The sequence below is a fragment of the Bison bison genome, unplaced genomic scaffold (assembly GCF_000754665.1).
Source record: "Bison bison bison isolate TAMUID 2011002044 unplaced genomic scaffold, Bison_UMD1.0 scf7180017864318, whole genome shotgun sequence".
Taxonomy (NCBI): Eukaryota; Metazoa; Chordata; class Mammalia; order Artiodactyla; family Bovidae; genus Bison; species Bison bison.
The window spans coordinates 2,603,034-2,622,940 of record NW_011494890.1 but is presented as its reverse complement, the minus strand read 5'-3'; positions in this window follow the sequence as shown (position 1 = coordinate 2,622,940).

Here is a 19,907-nt window from a genome sequence, read left to right as displayed (position 1 = left end):
AGCATAGCTAAATTTCTGGAATTCTCAGGGAGAGAGATGGTTTGGGTAATGAACTATAAAAGTATATATAATTGAGCTATTGGCAGTATGTAATGTTTTAGCATAATGTAGAAGTCCTTGTTGTGCTACAGGTAAATGGGAAGATTCTTTTCAGTGTATAGGCAGTGAAAATTTGACTATCCAAATTGTAGGCAATAAAATAGCTTTTCTTTCTTTTACTTTTTTTTGTTTGTTTTTGAGCCAAATGTCAGGAGCTGAAAGAATTGAAAATAAATGTATTAAAGACAAAAAGAATAGCAGTGGAAATTATATATGCCCATCACAGCAGCTGCTGCTGCTGCTAAGTCGCTTCAGTCATGTCCGACTCTGTGCAACCCCAGAGATGGCAGCCTACCAGGCTCCCCCATCCCTGGGATTCTCCAGGCAAGAACACTGGAGTGGGTTGCCATTTCCTTCTCCAATGCATGAAAGTGAAAAGTGAAAGTGAAGTCGCTCAGTTGTGTCCGACCCTCAGCGACCCCATGGACCTTCAGCCTTCCAGACTCCTCCATCCATGGGATTTTCCAGGCAAGAGTACTGGAGTGGGGTGCCATTGCCTTCTCCCCACTACAGCAACACAAGTATTTCTAGAGCTCCTACATCCCAGGTCGATTGGTTGAATCATCCTGTACTGTCAAAAAAATCCAGGGTTTGATCCCTGGGTCTGGGAAATCCCCTGGAGAAGGGAAAGGCTACCCATTCCAGTAATCTTGCCTGGAGAAGTCCATGGACAGAGGAGCCCGGCAGGCTACCGTCCATAAGGTCACAAAGAATCAGACACCACTGAGCGACTAACACACACACACACGTGTTTATATTGATTCTTTCATTATTTTTGTAGCTTTAGTGAGTCTTGACTGAGAAGAATAATGTTAGTCTCTTACAAAACCCTTTTAGAAATTCCCCTAAATAGCTAAAATTATACCTGAAAAAAAAAAAACCACTTTGTTTCTTGCAGTAATTGTAATTTCACCACTTCAATTCTGGATGCTAATATTTAAACAAAAGATAATTGACAATTTTGTAGAATATTTTTCTTTTGATTGGAGAGATATGGGACTGGATAAAAATCCTAGAATTCTTTGGCTCTGAGTTAAAGGTCCTTTTTTGGCTTAGATGAGTCAGGGAGGCAGAATCCAAGTAAAATTGAACTTTAGAGCTGACTTTCCATCTTAATCTTTCTATGGCACAAACATTGACTATCTTCAATTATCTGAAGCACTCTCCTTTGGTTTCTATGTCATAGCTGACTCTATTTTTTTTTCTTCTTCTTCTAAGCTTTAAATTCTTTCCTTCTCTTTCCTTTGCTCATTTTCCTTTGACTGTTTATGAAGCGTTGTGTTATTCAAGGCTTTATACTTGTCTTCTTCATCATTCTTTGCACAAATACTCTCAGTAGGCTCAAACACACAGTTTTAACCTGCCCCTTACATATTTAAGAACAAATATCTATGTAGGATAATTTCAAGAGCTTCATTTAAAAATATTCAATAACCTCTTTACCACACATGGGTATCTCAACCTTTTCTCAAAATCAAATGTTCAAAAGGCAGCCCCTTATCTTTTTTTCTGTATTTCATAACACACACTCCCACTTCAGAGGGACAAAGTTTGCATTCTAACTTGGCTTCTTAAGGATTTCTCTATGCTTTCAAATCTTTCTCTGTAACATCAGGAAAATAATACCTGTATCAGAGCACTGTTTGAAATGAAACCATATTTTGAGTGAATCAGAATTGAGATTCAATAGTCATTACTGTTATTAGTAGTAGTAATATTGTTAGTATTGTTAATAAGGCCTCAAATCCACCCAGATACAGTAGCAGAATTATTATGTTCTTATGGATTCTTTCAGTGTTCCCACATAAGTCTCTCACAAAATACTGACCTACTGCCTGTTGTTGTTGCTTGGGTTGCTAAGTCATGACTGAGTTTTTGCAAACCCATGGACTGTAGCCCACCAGACTCCTATTTCCATGGGATTTCCCAGGCAAGAATACTGCAGTGGGTTGCCATTTCCTTCTCCAGGAGATCTTCCCAACGCAGGGACTGAACTTGCATCTCTGACATTGGCAGGCACCACTGAGCCACTTGGAAAGCGGGGACATACTGCTTACTGGAGATCAATAGAAATAAAGGATTAAAGTACGTTTGGTTGTTATAAACATATAAATGATATTTAAACTACTAATTATGGAGCGGGTATAAATATAAAAGAAAATATTGCCTTGTGTATCATGTGAGATATTTTATTATCTGATCTCATTCAATTCACCCCTCTAAGTTTCATGTCTTTCTATAAATGCCAGGAGTTTTCTCTGATTAACAGAACCAAAATTCAATATTTTGGTGTAAACACTCCATATGATTTACGATGTTTTCTTTATCCTGAAATACTTTTTAAAATCCTCTTTCATGGCACTTTATAGCACTATATTATATATTTATTTACCTGTGCTTACAGCTGCTAGATGGTGAGCTCCTTGAGTATGAGAAATGTATGTTTTTCACCAGTGTAATTTCAGACTCTTAGTACAATACCGGGCACAAAAATTATAATCAACTAACGCCTGTTGAGAATTTTTTCCCTTTATTTTCTGTGTCAGTAAATTATGGCCAGAGACTTCTTACATGGTGTAAATAGACCTTGTTCTCAAAACAAGGTACTAGATGTATAATGATTTAGATGCTACACTAAAGGTCATATATAAAGAAGGGCTAGGGAACAGAAATCTGAAAATTAAAAAAAAAAAAGGCCTCCTTTTACACTTTGTATATTTGTTGAGGTGAAAAGGACTGTCTTTCAGGACTGCATTCTAAAAGTATAAAAAGACTCGGAGGAGACAATTGTATAATTATCCAGTAACTTCTATGGCAAAGTAGACAAATAGAAAAGAGAAAGTTTTAAAATTATTTATGTATGGAATCTTAGTGCTTAAAATATATGATTAATGTTAAGCATAAGCATAACAATATTTAATATTACTTTATATCAGCAAATTGTTTACTGAATGCTCTTTGAAACTATTTATGTAATATCAGTATCTAACACATTTATAAAATAAAATTTATGTGAGTAGCAGTAAAAATCAATAGTAAGTTATTGTGTAAAGGCCAGTGACCTTTACTTAGCACAAGTAAAATACGTCTTAATTATTATCAAACTGACAGAATATATTCCTGCTCTATCCATTTATTTTTCTTTGTAAGAACTGTGATATTTTGCCTTTGGCTTCAAGTGGTTTCGTATTTATTTAGGATTGCACAAATAATTATGTACAGAAGGTATTCTTCTATTTCAAAAACCACACTGTGAGAACTACAAATGCTGGACAAATTGATATATTTTGAAAATCTGCTTAAAAGCATTGGAAGAATTTCTAAGACTACTAAGGTTTGAGGGAGAGAAAAAACAAACTCTCAGAGAGAAGACAGTCCCCTGGATATCAGACCAATATCCTTCTTAGTTCTCCATTTTAGGTTGTTTGCCAGTCTCAACACTATGGATAACAGGGTAAGAAGCTGAAGAGAAATATTGGAAAACTAATAGAACCAGACAGATGAAAATTGCAGCTTAGGGTCTACCAGGGATGAAGGACCCTGTAAGTAACACAGACTTTCAGCTGTGCATAAACCCAAGGAGTGAGTTGAACAGAGTATAGATTAATAACTACAAGAAGTAAAGTTCAGATAAATATTTGATGAAATAACCTCAATCTAACTGGCAGACTAAACCAAAACAATCCTGTATGAAAGAAAATATTATATCAGGTATATTAAGTATTAAAATATATCTGCAATTTTTTAATCAAAAAGGTCTCTTATTCAGCTGGAAAATAATAAAGTAAGCGTAAGAATTTTCCTGAAGTAATAAAAAAGAAAACTTGGAATATGAACTATTCTATGAGACTCATATATTGAAGTCATTTTTATAGACATGAAAATAACTATTAAGGGTATGTGCAAGGAAATAACATAAGCCTGGTGAATTTTGACAGAGAAATGGAAACTTTAAAAAATCGAATGAAAGTTCTTTGCTGCAAAGTAAAATAAGTAAACTTTAAAAATTCATGGAAAATTTTAACAAAGTTTAAAGGAAATATGAAAAACACCAATACAGTATACTGTACTGTATATATACAATAACGCATATATATGGAATTTAGAAAGATGATAACAATAACCTTGTGTACGAGACAGCAAAAGAGACACTGATGTATGGAACAGTCTTATGGACTCTGTGGGAGAGGGAGAGGGTGGGAAGATTTGGGAGAATGGCATTGAAACATGTAAAATATCATGTATGAAACGAGATGCCAGTCTAGGTTCAATGCACGATACTGGATGCCTGGGGCTAGTGCACTGGGACGACCCAGAGGGATGGTATGGGGAGGGAGGAGGGAGGAGGGTTCAGGATGGGGAGCACATGTATACCTGTGATGGATTCATTTTGATATTTGGCAAAACTAATACAATTATGTAAAGTTTAAAAATAAAATAAAATTTTAAAAAAATGGAATGAATAAAAATCTCTAGAAGAAGGATAAAAATAAAGAAAGAGCATATAAAATACACAGAAAATGGTGAAAGCTTCTAACATTAGTCATTGAACTCCCAAAAGGAGAAAAAAGAGAGAATGGGGCAAAAGCAATTTAGAAAAGGAAATGAGAAAAACTGTCTCAAAACTGATAAAAGACACCAAGCCAAAGTTTTAACAAGCAATTAAATTTCAAAACAAACAAATATGAATGAGCATAATATATACATATATTACTGCTGAAAATCAGACAGAGAAAACACATTAAAATGCAGAGCAAAAATGCACATTACCTAAAATGAGAAAAGTAAGTCACAATTAGATTGAAAACTGAGACCTCAGAAAGAAAAGGAGAAATAAAGAAACAAGGAAAGGAAGAAAGAAAAGAAGAGAGGGAGGAGATGAAGTGAAAGGAATAAAGAAGAAGCCATGTAAGTGTTGAAAAATATCTTCCAGCACCGAGATTTAAAAAAAATTGAGACCCTAGGGTTATATGTCTAGTGAAAATAAACTTTGAAAATAAAGATGAAACCTAGTTATATTTTACAAGGAAAAACTGAAATAAGTGCTCAGCAGTGGCTCACAATAAAGAAAATAGTATAGTGAATCCTCCCAGCTGAAGACTAGTATCCCAGTGAGAAGTCTGTGCAGTACAGGCATCCATGCATTGCCTAAGGTCTTTATGTGAACATGTGAAGTACGCAGCCTCATTAATGATCAAAGTCATGTGAATTAAAATCACAAAAACACAACGGGATACTATTATATGCACAAGATAAGAGCTAAATTTACATACAAAAAGTTACATACAAAAGCCATGTATATAACTGTTTATATAGAGAAGCATACACAGATAGATAGGTAGATAGTTAAATAGATGATAATACAGATATATAGTGTATTATCAGTGATGTGGAACAAAATATTAACTTTCAAAAGCTGCTTGTAAAAGAAAACATTCTTATAAACTATTGTGGCAGTATGTAACAAAGCCAAACATGCTGTAAGACCTATAATTGTGCCTGGTACTAATATTTGCATATAATTACAAAAACCACATGTAAAACATGATCAGTACATTTTATTCATAATGGCTTCAAACTGGAAACAAATTAAGTGTTTATCAAAAAGTAAGATAGTTATATTGATGAACCGTTTAGTGCTGCATGAAAAATATAGGCAAATCACACAAAGAAAACATAACACTAAACAAATCAGAGATGACTAAAGAATATTATTCTATCTCATATATATATATATAAAGTTCAAAGGAAACAATACTAATCTGTGGTGATAAAATTTAGGAGTGTGGTTACTTCTAGGAGGAAGGTTAGGAGTAGCTGGTACGGGTATAGATATTGGTAGGAAACTTAGTGATCTGAGTAGTGATTATAAGACTGTTTTCACATTTTGAAAATTTATAAGGAAGTACATTTTTATTGTTTTAGCCTTTCTCTATGTGTTTTATTCTTTAGTGTAAAGAATAATAAAATAATTATAGCTTTTATAGAAGAAGCCTCTGGTTTCTAACTACCCTAAATATGTTACTGTAAAATAAAATGAATATTCATTTCTTTTTAACAAAACATGTAACAAGTTTAACATATCCTTCATTAGTCAGGCATTTCCAAAGTTAAGATACCACTTTGGCCTGTATAGTGAGGCTAGATTTTTTCCCTACTCTAAACCTGAGTAGGAATGGGATATTTTCTAGCCGATAGTCTACCAAGATGAATTACAGCTCATAGAATTTTGAGAACACTAGTTAAATTTAAACAATAGTATGTTTTAAAAAATATACAACCATATACATTACCAAAACTTATTAGACTGGGGTCTCAAGAAAGGATGAGAAACATTTCAAGTCTAAATAAAGAAAAAATCAATTCAGACTCTTTCAGTTCTGGTTAAGTGAAATCAAAAGGGTAAATTCATTTGGAAATTATTACTCTCTCTTCAGCAAATGATGCAGCAAAAGACTAAACAAAGAAACAGAAAAAATTAAAACAAACAAAAAGAAACCCTAACCCTTGGTTAAGGAGTTAGAAACAGTCAACTCATAACATCAATGTAACAACTATTAATAAAATATATATCATGTGAAGCAGAACATAATGGCTTGGCTTCCATGATTGCAGTTCTCTACTAAGAAATGCCTGTGCACAAAGATGTGTCATGCGAGGCCGTGTGAATTACAGGCTGCTTTGGAAGCCCCCAAAAGACATTGGGAGCACAGGGCAGGATAAGATTTCTTTAGATATAAAAATAAAGCTATTTTAAGAGTGTTTGCATTTTAGTTGTACTTTAAGAAGAGAGTAGGTTTTATATAGGACAAATACAAAGGCTTTCACTATACTTGGAACAAAATGGCTCAACACATCCTTTTAAATGAAGAAAAATCATTAATTTTCTAAAGTTTGCATTATGATACTTGCTTATTACTATTTAGAAAGGAATTTTTATGCTAAAATGATGCCATTATTTTTGATATTTATAACAGCAAATAGTTTCATATATGAGTTGTATACATACTAAATATTAGTCATAAATCTTGGTGAATAGAGAAAAAGGAAGAATCAGGTAAAATCTAAGTAAATGTTCAAACTTGAAAGTACCTCCTTTTTGTTAAAATTCTTCATTCAATGGTAAATCTTAGATTATTTGTAAACACTGGTAGCCACAACTTATACCAAATTAGCAATGTCATGTATTAAGATAATGTTACCTGTTGCAGCAAATTAAATACAGTTGACCCTTGAACAACAAGGGTTTTAACTGTGTGAGTCCACATATATGCAGAATTTTTTCAGTAAGTATGTACTACAATTTTACTACAGTTACTACATGATCCACAGTTTGTTGAATCTGAGGATGTGGAATACAGACAGGTCGACTATAAAGTAATACGCAAATTTTCAGCTGCCAGGAGTTGGTGTTCTTCACCCCCATGTTATTCAAGGAGAGAGAGAGAGTCTTCAAACATGTGGACCTCTTTTTTTCCCCTCAGAGAAAATCCAAAACACTAGTTGTTTTTTAATTGGTGGGTTCTCTTTAAGTTGTGTGTGTGGGTGTTTCTTTCTTTTGCATTGTTTTCAGGGGGTAAGAAGGGACATAGACTGCTTTTGTATTTATTTCCATCTTCAGGGTGTGATTTCCAAAACTTCTCCATTATCATTGCTACCAAGCTTACTAAGAAGAAAAAACTTGGAAGGTCTTGCATAGAAGGTTTTGATGGGCCTTCGTTTGAGGTGGCATTGCTTAAGCTCCAATACTTAGGCCACCTGATGTGAAGAGCTGACATGTTTGAAAAGACCCTGATGTTGGGAAAGATTGAGGGCAAAAGGAGAAGAGGACAGCAGAGGATAAGATGGGTAGATAGCATTACTGACTCAGTGTACGTGAATTTGAGCAAATTCTAGGAAATAGTAGAGGACAGGGGAGCCTGGCATACTGCAATACATGCGGTCACAAAGAGTCGGATATGACTTAGGAAACAATAGCAAAAAAGGATACTGTAATTCTCTCCATTGATGCCAGTTCAGTTACATGGCCTCATCTCACTGAAAAGATAGTTGGAAAATGTAGTATAACTGGGTGCCCTTAGCAAGGACAAGGAAGGTTAGTAATTACGTAGCCCATTTACATGATAATGAATTAGATTTACTCACTCTCTTGAGCAGATATGTCAAGTGGCCAGAGTTGTCATAAGCATTGTGCTGGGTACATAAAATAGGCAAAACAGATCATAATGCTTTCTATCTAACAGCTTATAACTTGAGGAAGAAACTATATGAAAAATGAGAAGACAAAATATTGTAAAATATAATTTAACATTTTCAATTAAATTTAAAATGATCAAGATTTTACATGTTCAAAGAAAAAAAACCAGTTTGTTGAGAGTGTTTATAGTAATACTCAACAGGATGTGCTCAAGATCAATAGGGGTAGACATATTTAAAAAACACAGCTGTTTAGTTTAAGATAAAAGACCAATTAGATGCAGAGACTTTGAATGCCATTCTGAGGTATATAAAATTATCCCTAAAAGCAAGGAAAACATAAATATTTTCAAGCTGTGTGTGCTTGGGCTAAGTTGTGTTTGACGCTTTGAGAGCCCCATGGTCTAGTTAGGCCCCTCTATCCATGGGATTTCCCACGCAAGAATACTGGAGTGGGTTGTCATTTCCTTTTCCGGGGGATCTTCCCAACGCAGGGATCAAACTCATGTCTCTTGCATTTCCTGCATTGGCATTCACATTCTTTACCACTGCATCGCCTGGGAAGCAGTAACCTGGTTCAACAAAGTTTACAATTTAGAACAGATTAAGAAATAGAAGTTCCTATAGTCTTAATGTTTCAGTTCAGTTCAGTTCAATTGCTCAATCGTATCTGACTCTTTGAAACCCCATGAATCGCAGCATGCCAGGCCTCCCTGTCCATCACCAACTCCCAGAGTTGACTCAAACTTATGTCCATTGAGTCAGTGATGCCATCCAACCATCTCATCCTCTGTCATCCCCTTCTCCTCCCACCTGCAATCTTTCCCAGCATGAGGGTCTTTTCTAATGAGTCAGTTCTTTGCATCAGGTGGCCAAAGTATTGGAGTTTCAGCTTCAGCATCAGTTCTTCCAATGAATATTCAGGACCAATTTCCTTTAGGATGGACTAGTTGGATCTCCTTGCAGTCCAAGGGACTCTCAAGAGTCTTCTCCAACATCACAGCTCAAAAGCATCCATTTTTTTGGTGCTCAGCTTTCTTTATAGTCCAAGTCTCACATCCATACATGACTCCTAGAAAAACCATAGCCTTGACTATATGGACCTTTGTTGGCAAAGTAATGTCTCTGCTTTTTAATAAGCTGTCTAGGTTGGTCATAACTTTTCTTCCAAGGAACAAGCATCTTTTAATTTCATGGCTGCAATCACCATCTGCAGTGATTTTGGAGCCCCCAAAATAAAGTCTGTCACTGTTTCCCCATCTATTTGACATTAAGTATATTTATTAATATACAAAATAAAGATGATTTGACAGTCCATTTTTAAATACATCATCAATATTGACCTGCCTGTGTCCAGCTTGAAAAGTACTAACTGCTTTTCAAGGATAAATGATCACAGCCAGAAAAATGAGAAAAGTAGTAGTGATAGGTTAAATACAACCCGGTAGAACGCACTGTCAAGCAGAACTTTAGTTTGCATTACCATAGGCTTCAAAGAGCAATCAAGAGACTGATTATTTCATTGAATTTCAAAACACAAGGCTTAAATGAATACAAATCCACAGTGACGTATCATCTCACACCTGTCAGAATGGCTGTTATCAAAATGGCAAATAATTAGTATAAGTGAGGATATGGTGGAATAAGAACCTCCACACACTGTTGGTGGGGTTGTAAACTGGTACAGTATCGCTGTATTAAACAGTATGGAAGTTCTTGAAAACAATTGAAAATAAACTACCATATGATACAATTCCACTTCTAGGTAGTCATCTAAGAAAATGAAACGAGAAATCAAAAACATATGCGCACCCCTATGCACATTCTAGCATTAGTTAGGATAGCCAAGACGTGGAAGCAACCTATGTGTCCATGAATAGATGAATGGGTGAGGAGGAGGGGTATGTCTATTCACAATTTAATATTCAGTTCAGTTCAGTTCAGTCGCTCAGTCATGTCCTACTCTTTGCGACCCCATGAATCACAGCACGCCAGGCTTCCCTGACCATCGCTAACTCCTGGAGTGTACTCAAACACATGTCCATCGAGTCAGTGATGCCATCCAGCCATCTCACCCTCTGTCGTCCCCTCCTCCTGCCCCCAATCCCTCTCAGCATCAGGGTCTTTTCCAATGAGTCAACTCTTCACATGAGGTGGCCAAAGTATTGGAGTTTCAGCTTCAGCGTCAGTCCTTCCAATGAACACCCAGGACTGATCTCCTTTAGGATGGACTGGTTGGATCTCCTTGCAGTCCAAGGGACTCTCAAGAGTCTCCTCCAACACCACAGTTCAAAAGTATCAATTCTTCAGCCTTTAATATTACTCAGCCATAAAAAAGAATGATATCTTGCCATTTAGGATAATATGGGTGGACCTAGAGTGAAATAAGCCATGGTAAATAATTATGGTGAAATAATCATATAGTAAATAATCATTTATCATGATTTCACTTGTATGTAAAATATAAAGACAAAACAAGTGAAAGTGTTAGTCCCTCAGTCGTGTCCAACTCTTTGTGACCCCATAGACTGTAGACCACCAAGCTCCTCTGTCCATGGAATTCTCCAGGTAAGAATACCGGAGTGGCTGGCCATTTCCTTCTCCAGGTTATCTTCCCAAAACGAAACCCAAATGAACAAACAGAACAAAAACATAAATAGACACATAGATTCAGTGAAAAAACAAGGGGTTCCAAAAGATTTAGGGGTGGTGGAATGAGGGAAACAGATAAGGGAGATTAAGAGGTACATATGTCCAGTTACAAAGTCAATGAGTTACGGTGTTGAAATGTACAGCATGGAAAATATTATAAAAATAAATAAATAATCAAACAAAAATATATAAAGTAACAGTTGTCTCAAAATGTAAGCAGTTGTGAATAAGCTTTTGCATATTTTTGGAGGCAGAATGTGTGATTTGAATCAAATTATTCCTGCCCTTGCTTAATTAGTACCCAGAAAATTGTTTGGTTTTTTTTTGGGGGGGCGGAACCCAACTCATTCCTTCAGTTGAACACTAATCGATCCACCAACCCACACTTTGTATTTAGTCATAACACATTAAATCTACAAAACACATTGAAAATGCTTCTGTTCAGCTTGACAACACATAATTTTTATATCATGCACCACGGATAAGGGAATTTTTAAGACATCCATCTGTAACAATCCGAGGTGTTTTTTATTATATATGAAATATATTTCAAGGTGTGAAATACGTAGTAATATATTCCACCTGTGTTTTCTCCTATCACTTGCTATTCCTTCAAAGATACCTCTGTTGCATCTATCATTTAAAATACAACATCTAAAACTCTATAAACACAGTGATTCTAATCCTATTGTGTCAGAATAGGACACTTGAATTTACAGTTAAGTCAGTTCAGACAAAAATCTGGAAAATAAGAAAAATGTAAGAAATAATAATGAAGGATCATGTAGATGTGAGGGAGACGTCTTAAGAGTTTCTCACAATGTACATATTTGAAAGCTGCTATGATTGTTGAAAACAATCTGCAGAATCTTTGATTCTTCAGAGTGTCTTGCTATACTTCTGTACACTTAATTTCAACCTAAGAATATTTTAATGAATATTTTATTTAGGTTATCACTCAAAAACACCAACATGATTATGGCACTTATGAGGAATTCTAAATATGGGTTTATGATCTGACAGCTTGACTGTTGATTCTCACTCTCAGAGGAGAACATGAATGTCCTTTAAATACTGAATATAATAAAAGTTAAGAAAAATATTTTGTAAACTGATATTAGGGGAAACATCACATGAGAACATCACCTGAGATGTGTCAGGTGATTAAAAGTTTGGAAATGGCATATTCTCAGTCAGTTCAGCTGTGTCAGCCTCTTTGTGACCCCACCGACTGCAGCACTTCAGGCCTCCCTGTCCATCACCAACTCCCAGAGTTTACTCAAACTCATGTCCATCGAGTTGGTAATGCCATCCAACCATCTCATCTTCTGTCATCCCCTTCTCCTCCTGCCTTCAAGCTTTCCCAAAATCAGGGTCTTTTCTAATGAGTCAGTTCTTCGCATCAGGTGGCCCAAGTATTGGAGTTTCAGTTTCAGCATAAGCCCTTCCAATGAATATTTAGGAATGATTTCTTTTAGGATTGACTGGTTTGATCTCCTCGCAGTCCAAGAGACTCTCAAGAGTCTTCTCCAACACCACAGTTCAAAAGCATCAATTCTTCGGCACTCAGCTTTCTTTATGGTCCAACTCTCATATCCATACATCACTACTGGAAAAACCATAGCTTTGACTAGATAGATTTTGTTGGCAAAGTAATGTCACTGCTTTTTAATATGCTGTCCAGGTTGGTCATAGCTTTTTTTCTAAGGAGCAAGCCTCTTTTAATTTCATGGCTTCAGTCACCATCTGCAGTGATTTGGGGACCCCAAAAAATAAAGTCTCTCACTGTTTCCATTGTTACCCCATCTATTTGCCATGAAGTGATGGGACCAGATGCCATCATCTTAGTTTTCTGAATGTTGAGCTTTAAGCCAACTTTTTCACTCTCTTTCACTTTCATCAAGAGGCTCTTTAGTTCTTCTTCGCTTTCTGCCATAAGGGTGGTGTCCTCTGCATATCTGAGGTTATTGATATTTCTCCTGGCAATTTTGATTCCAGCTTGTGCTTCATCCAGCCCACATTTTGCATGATGTATTCTGCGTATAAGTTAAATAAGCAGGGTGACAATATACAGCCATGGTGTACTCCTTTCACAGTTTGGAGCCAGTCTGATGTTCCATGTACAGTTCTAGCTGTTGCTTCTTGACCTGCATACAGATCTCTAATGAGGCAGGTCAGGTGGTCTGGTATTCCCATCTCTTTAAAAATTTTCCACTTGAGGCATATTCTAGGCCCCAAGATTTACACACTACTTCTAAATAAGGCAATCATATTAGATCAAGCTGATCATATCCAGGGATATTTATTCAAGCTAAAATAAAATCTAAGAAGATAATAAGTAAATTTGTGTCACGATAAGAGTAAGTTCATCTACTTTACTTCATTTCTTGAAATATTACCCATTAGATAATGTAGTTATTTCTAAGAAAGAAATAGCATTACTTAGTTCTTATTACCACATTTCCTTAATAATTCGAACTCATTATTGACTATCATGTCAATTTATACCAGCTGAATTGAACTGAACATGTCCTTTGATGAATAATTAATACTCTAAAATCTTTCCTTCTCATTTTACACTAAAAATTACTTCAAACTACCTGAGAGATCATTTAAACATTACATATCTTTAAAATGATACAGTATTTGAAACTTGGCACATAATATATCTATTATATTCAGTATAAAGTCATACATTTTTATGATTTATAATTAATTATAAAACAACTACCATTGTGCCCTTAAAAATGAGTCACACCATAAAGAAACTAAAGACAAAGAGCAGATCCAATATATTTTTTCTTTGAAATAGTATCAAGTTATATACCAGGCTCTTATGGTAAAATTTTGCTGAATAGAAAAGGAAGATACCCTCTGTACTAAAAATTTTTATCTTTTAAATCTTCTGATTTCTGAGCATCAGGCTTATTATTCACATAAAACTTTCTTTTCATTTAATTTAATATCTTCTTAATTAAAACTATTAACCTAATAGTGGAATCAGTGTATTTTGAATCACAAATAGACACCAAAAATATCGACATATGAGAACTCCATAATGAGATTTATAATTTGGCAATAATTTTATGTTTTTAAGGACAAATCATAAGAAAGTCATTAGAATAAAGTGTACCCTCTAGTTATAGTTCAAAGCTGGCCAGAATGATTACACAGTTGTGAGAAAAGTTGACAATGTTCCTATCATTCAGAGCTTTTGGTTAGAATAAAAATAGGAATGCATTAATGCTTAAAGCTTTCCAGAGAAACGCTGTTGTTAGCACCATGTATATTCCTGCCAAGGCTCGGGTGGTGTGAGTCATCATGTGTAATGACTGATGCATCACTTTGGCAGTAACATATCATCCAGCCTCAAGTGGAAGCACTGAAGTCCTTGGCAGTGATAAACCATGGTTCTGTATAGAATACTGTGAAGTTGGGAGGTGTGAGTCAGACAATAAGAACAGACCTCCTCACTGTTAGAATACTATTCTTTATGACATAAGACTTTCAGATTTTATAGACTAAAACTCAACTCAAATAAACACTTTTTAAGGATTTATTATTATCCCACTTATGTAAGTACACACACACACAAACTAGTCAAAGAACAGTCTGGTAACAGAAAAGAAATCAATTGAATACAACTAATTGTTTCTGTTCTGTTGTTGTTGTTCAGTTACTCAGTCATGTCCAACTCTTTGCAACCCCACAGACTGCAGCACGCCAGGCTTCCCTGTCCTTCACCATCTTTCAGAGCTTGCTCAAACTCATGTCCATTGAGTCAGTGATGCCATCCAATCATCTTGTCCTCTGTTGTCCCCTTCTCCTTCTGCCTTCTATCTTTCCCAGCATCAGGGTTTGTTCCAGAGTCAACTCTTCACATCAGGTGGCCAAAGTATTGGAGCTTTAGCTTCAGCATTAGTCTTTTCAATGAATATTCAGGGGTAATTTCCTTTACAACTGACTGGGTTGATCTCCTTGCATTCCAAGGGATTTTCAAGAGTCTCCTCCAACACCACCATTCAAAAGCATCAATTCTTCATCACTCAGCCTTCTTTATGGTCCAAATATCACATCCACACATGACTACTGGAAAAACCATAGCTTTGACTATATGGACTTTTGCCAACAAAGTAATGTCTCTGCTTTTTAATATGCTCTCTACATTTGTCATAGCTTTTCTTCCAAGGAACAAGTGTCTTTTAATTTTGTGGTTTCAGTCACCATCCACATTGATTTTGGAGAACAAAATCCCTTCTAGAAATTCAAAAGCTTTATAAACCCATTTTGTTTTGCTTTACAACTTGTAATTATGAGAAAAATAACATGAAAATGATATATAAAAGGATAAGTGCAAATTGTAGGATATCACAGTTTGTCATATATATTTTAATTTTCCTTGAGATTCTGTGGCAAATTAACAATAGCCTCTGCAAATAAGGCAGATGATAGCTACTTGAAGCTCTTCTCAGAGATGATGAATAATACTTTTTCAGTTTAATGTAAATATTATTATCAATTATTTGTTTTACACATTTGTTAATATTTTAAAATCTGAGAGGAGCTTATAAAGATATCAATAACAAAATCTCTTAAGCTGAAAATAATTCCAAATAAAGCATTGTACAAAATTAAGACAAATACCAGGAAAAAAGCAGTCTAGGAATACAATGTCTATGGGTTTCAGCTGAGTCAGAATGGGAAGATTTTACTAAATACTGGCACTCTTCAACACTTATTCCAAAACCAAATACAACTCAATATTTGCCTTATGGTATTAGTTGGCTTTGGTGAGAAACAAGCTACACACACACACACACACACACACACACACACACACACACAACCAATAAGGAGTTTGGGGTTAGTAAAAAACTATAGTTTAATATAGTTCTAGAGGATATGTATGCTTAATTTCTTCATAGAGATTTTAGATACATTTACTGACTTTGTCTTAATAAAAATAACTGTATGAAAGAGAAATTAAATCCCTTGATAAAATTTTTGAATGATATGAAGCTGGAAGAATTTAGAGTGGACAGGAATGGATTTTAAACTCTCCATAAAGTTACTACATAACTGACTTAAAACAGAAAGAGACAGTCATTTCAAGAGAAGAACTCAAATTATTATTCAAAAATGGCTTCAGACTAGAAATCAGCACATTTCATACAGAATGTAAGATATTTGCTGAGTGCCAATGAGTGAATCCATTCACCTATTTTATTCTTCAATTGTCTGCTATGGATGCAGTAAATAATACTCTCCTCCTTTCTTCTCATGTGGCTTGAGGTCACCAGTTCTTCAATTTTCCTGTGGATCAGCATCACCTACAAGAATTAAAAGACTGATTGCCATTTTCACACTCAGAGATTCTGATTCAGTATGACCAGGGTGGGCCCATATTTCAGCAAGTTCTCAGATGTCAGTGATGCCCTTAGATAGGCAACTACCTTTGAGAGCCATGTCCCTAGAATAATGATTCAAACTCCATGTAGGATAGAAATTTAAAAAGGAAATCAGTGGGGAAGGAAGTATTTAAAAGTGAAACATTTGAAACAGTTCCTACTGGACAAAGGTAGAATAAGTTGAACAACAAAATAAATTAGTAGTTTTTTTAATAACCCATTGTATAAAATAAATACCAAGGTATCCATAATGATATGGATGATTGTGTAAGTAAATAATTGAAAGAAAATAGACAAATCTGTAAAATTTCAAATATTTTATGTAGATACTTCCTCCTTGAGGACATGGAGCATAATTCCCCATCCTAAAGTGTGCATTGTACAAAGTGACTTCCTTCCAAAGAGAAGTATGAAAGAGAAGTTTTACAGCAGAAAAGCCTGCCAAAACTATCTCAGTCAAGCAATCAATGATAACATCATGTCAACACAATGTTGACAGTATGTATCCTTGATATAAAATGAGATGAAAAATCACCTCTGTGATCTTCCTCTCAAAATCCCATAAACCAACTCTAATCATAAGAAAAAATAGGACAAGTTCCAGTTGAGGATATTCTAAACACTAACTGAGTCCTCAAAGCTGTCTAGGTCAAAGTGTCATTCAAACAAGAAAAGTCTAAGAAATTGTTAATAGTCAAGTTGGACTTCAGGAGAAATGAAGGCTAAAGGTACATGTGGAATCTTCAATAAAATTTTGGATTTCCAAAAAGACAATAGGTAAAAACTAAGGAAATCTGAATAAAATATAGATTTTAATTAATAACAATATATATGCTCCTGCTCAGTCATGTTCATCTCCTTGGGACCCCTGAGAGGTCCCTAGGAGCCTGATAGATTCCTCTGTCCATGGAATTTTTCAAGCAAGAATACTGGAGCGGGTTGCAATTTCCTACTCCAGGGATCTTCCCTAACCAGGGATTGAACCTGAATCTCTTGAGTCTCCTGCATTGACAGGAAAGTTCTTTACCATTGCACCACCTGGGAAGCCCTACAACATGACCAAGATTAACTAATTAATTAGTGATGTTAACTAATTGTGACAAATGAAGCAAGGCAAAAGTTAACAGTTTTGCCAAGAGAATGCACTGTTAATAGCAAACACCCTCTTCCAACAACACAAGAGACAAATCTACACATGGACATCACCAGATGATCAATTCTGAAATCAGACTGATTATATTCATTCCAGCCAAAGATGGGGAAGCTCTATACAGTCAGCAAAAACAACAATGGGAGCTAACTGTGGCTCTGAACTCATTGCAAAATTCAGATTTAAATTGAAGAAAGTAAGGAAAACCACTAGGCCATTCAGGATGACCTAAATCAAATCCCTTACAATTATACAGTGGAAGTGACAAACAGATTCAAAGAATTAGATCAGATAAAGTGCCTGACGGATTATGGTACAGGGTGCAGTGATGAGAGCCATCCGCAGGTAAAAGAAAGGCAAAATGGTTGTCTGAGGAGACCTTACGAATAGCTGAGAAAAGAAAAGAAGTGAGAGGCAAAGGAGAAAAGGAAATATATACCCTTCTGAATGCCAAGTTCCAAAGAATAGCAACGAGAAATAAGAAAGACTTTTTGAATGAACAATGCAAAGAAATACAGGAAAGCAACATGTGAGAATTTCCAGAGATCCCTTCAAGAAAATTAGAGATAGCAAGGGAACATTTCATGCAAAGATGGGCTCAATAAAGGACAGAAAAGGTATGGACCTAACAGAAGCAGAAGATATTAAGAAGAGGTGGCAAGAATACACAGAAGAACTATACAAAAAAGATCTTTATGACCCAGATAGCCATGATGGTATGATCACTCACCTAGAGCCAGATATCCTGGAATGTGTAGTCAAGTGGGCCTTAGTATCACTATAAACAAAGCTAGTGGAGGTGATGGAATTCCAGTTAAGCTATTTCAAATCCTAAAAGATGATGCTGTGAAAGTGCCGCACTCAATATGCCAGCAAATTTGGAAAACTCAACAGTGGCCATAGGACTGGAAAAGCTGTTTTCATCCCAATCTCAAAGAAGGACACTGCCAAGGAATGTTCAAACTACAACACAGTTGCACTCATTTCACATGCTAGCAAAGTAAATCTCAAAATCTGTCAAGCTAGCTTCAATGGGACGTGCACAAAGAAGTTCCATATGTACTAACTAAATTTAGAGAAGGCAGAGGAACCAAAGATCAAATTGCCAACTGCCATTGGATCATAGAAAAAGCAAGAGAATTCCAGAAAACCATCTGCTTCAATGCGAACAGTAAAGTTTTTGACTCTGTGGATCACAACAAACTATAGAAAATTCTTTGTGATGGAAATACCAGACCACCTGACCTGTATCCTGAGAAAGCTGTATGCGGGTCAAGAAGCAAAAGTTAGAACCAGACATGGAACAACAGACTGGTTCCAAAGTGGAAAAGGAGTACGTAAAGGCTGTATATTGTCACCCTGCTTTTTAAACTTATATCAGGAAACATTATGTGAAAACAAGTCTGGATGAAGCACAAGATGGAATCAAGATTGCTGGGAGAAGTATCAAAAAAAGTCAGATATGCAGATGATACCACCCTTATGGCAGAAAGCAAAGAGGAACTAAAGAGCCTCTTGATGAAGGTTAAGATGAGATTTACGAAGCTGGCTTCAAATTCAACATTCAAAAAATGAAGATCATTTCATCTGGTCCCATCATTTCATGGCATATAGATGAGGAAACAATGGAAACAGTGACAGACTGTATTTTCCTGGGCTACAAAATCACTGCAAACAGTGACTGCAGTCATGAAATTAAAAGATGCTTGATCCTTGGAAGAAGAGCATTGACAAACCTAGACAGCATATTCAAAAGCAGAGGCATTACTTTGCCAACAAAGTTTCATATGGTCAAAGCTATGGTTTTTCCAGTAGTCATGTATGGATGTGAGATTTGGACCATAAAGAAGGCTGAATATCGAAGAATTGATGCTTTTAAACTGTGGTGTTGGAGAAGACTCTTGAGAGTGCCTTGGACTGTCAATCCTAAAGGTAATGAATCCTGTCAGTCAAACCAGTCAATTCTAAAAGAATCAACCCTGAATATTTATTGGAAAGACTGATACTGAATCTGAAGCTCCAATACTTTGGCCATCTGATGCAAGGAAGTGACTCACTGAAAAAGAATCTGATGCTGGGAAAGATAGAAGGCAGGAGGAGAAGGGGATGGCAGAGGATGAGATCATTGGATGGTTTCAGCAACTCAATAAACATGAGTTTGAGCAAGGTCCAGGAGATGGTGAAGGACAGGGAAGCCTGGCATGCTGGAGTCCATGGGGTCACAAAGAGTCAGACACAACTGAGCAACAACAATAAATTGTACCACAGTAACATGAACTTCCAGATGTTCAAGCTGGTTTTAGAAAAGGCAGAGGAACCAGAGATCAAATTGCCAACATCTGCTGGATCATCGAAAGAGCAAGAGAGTTCCAGAAAAACATCTATTTCTGCTTTATTGACTA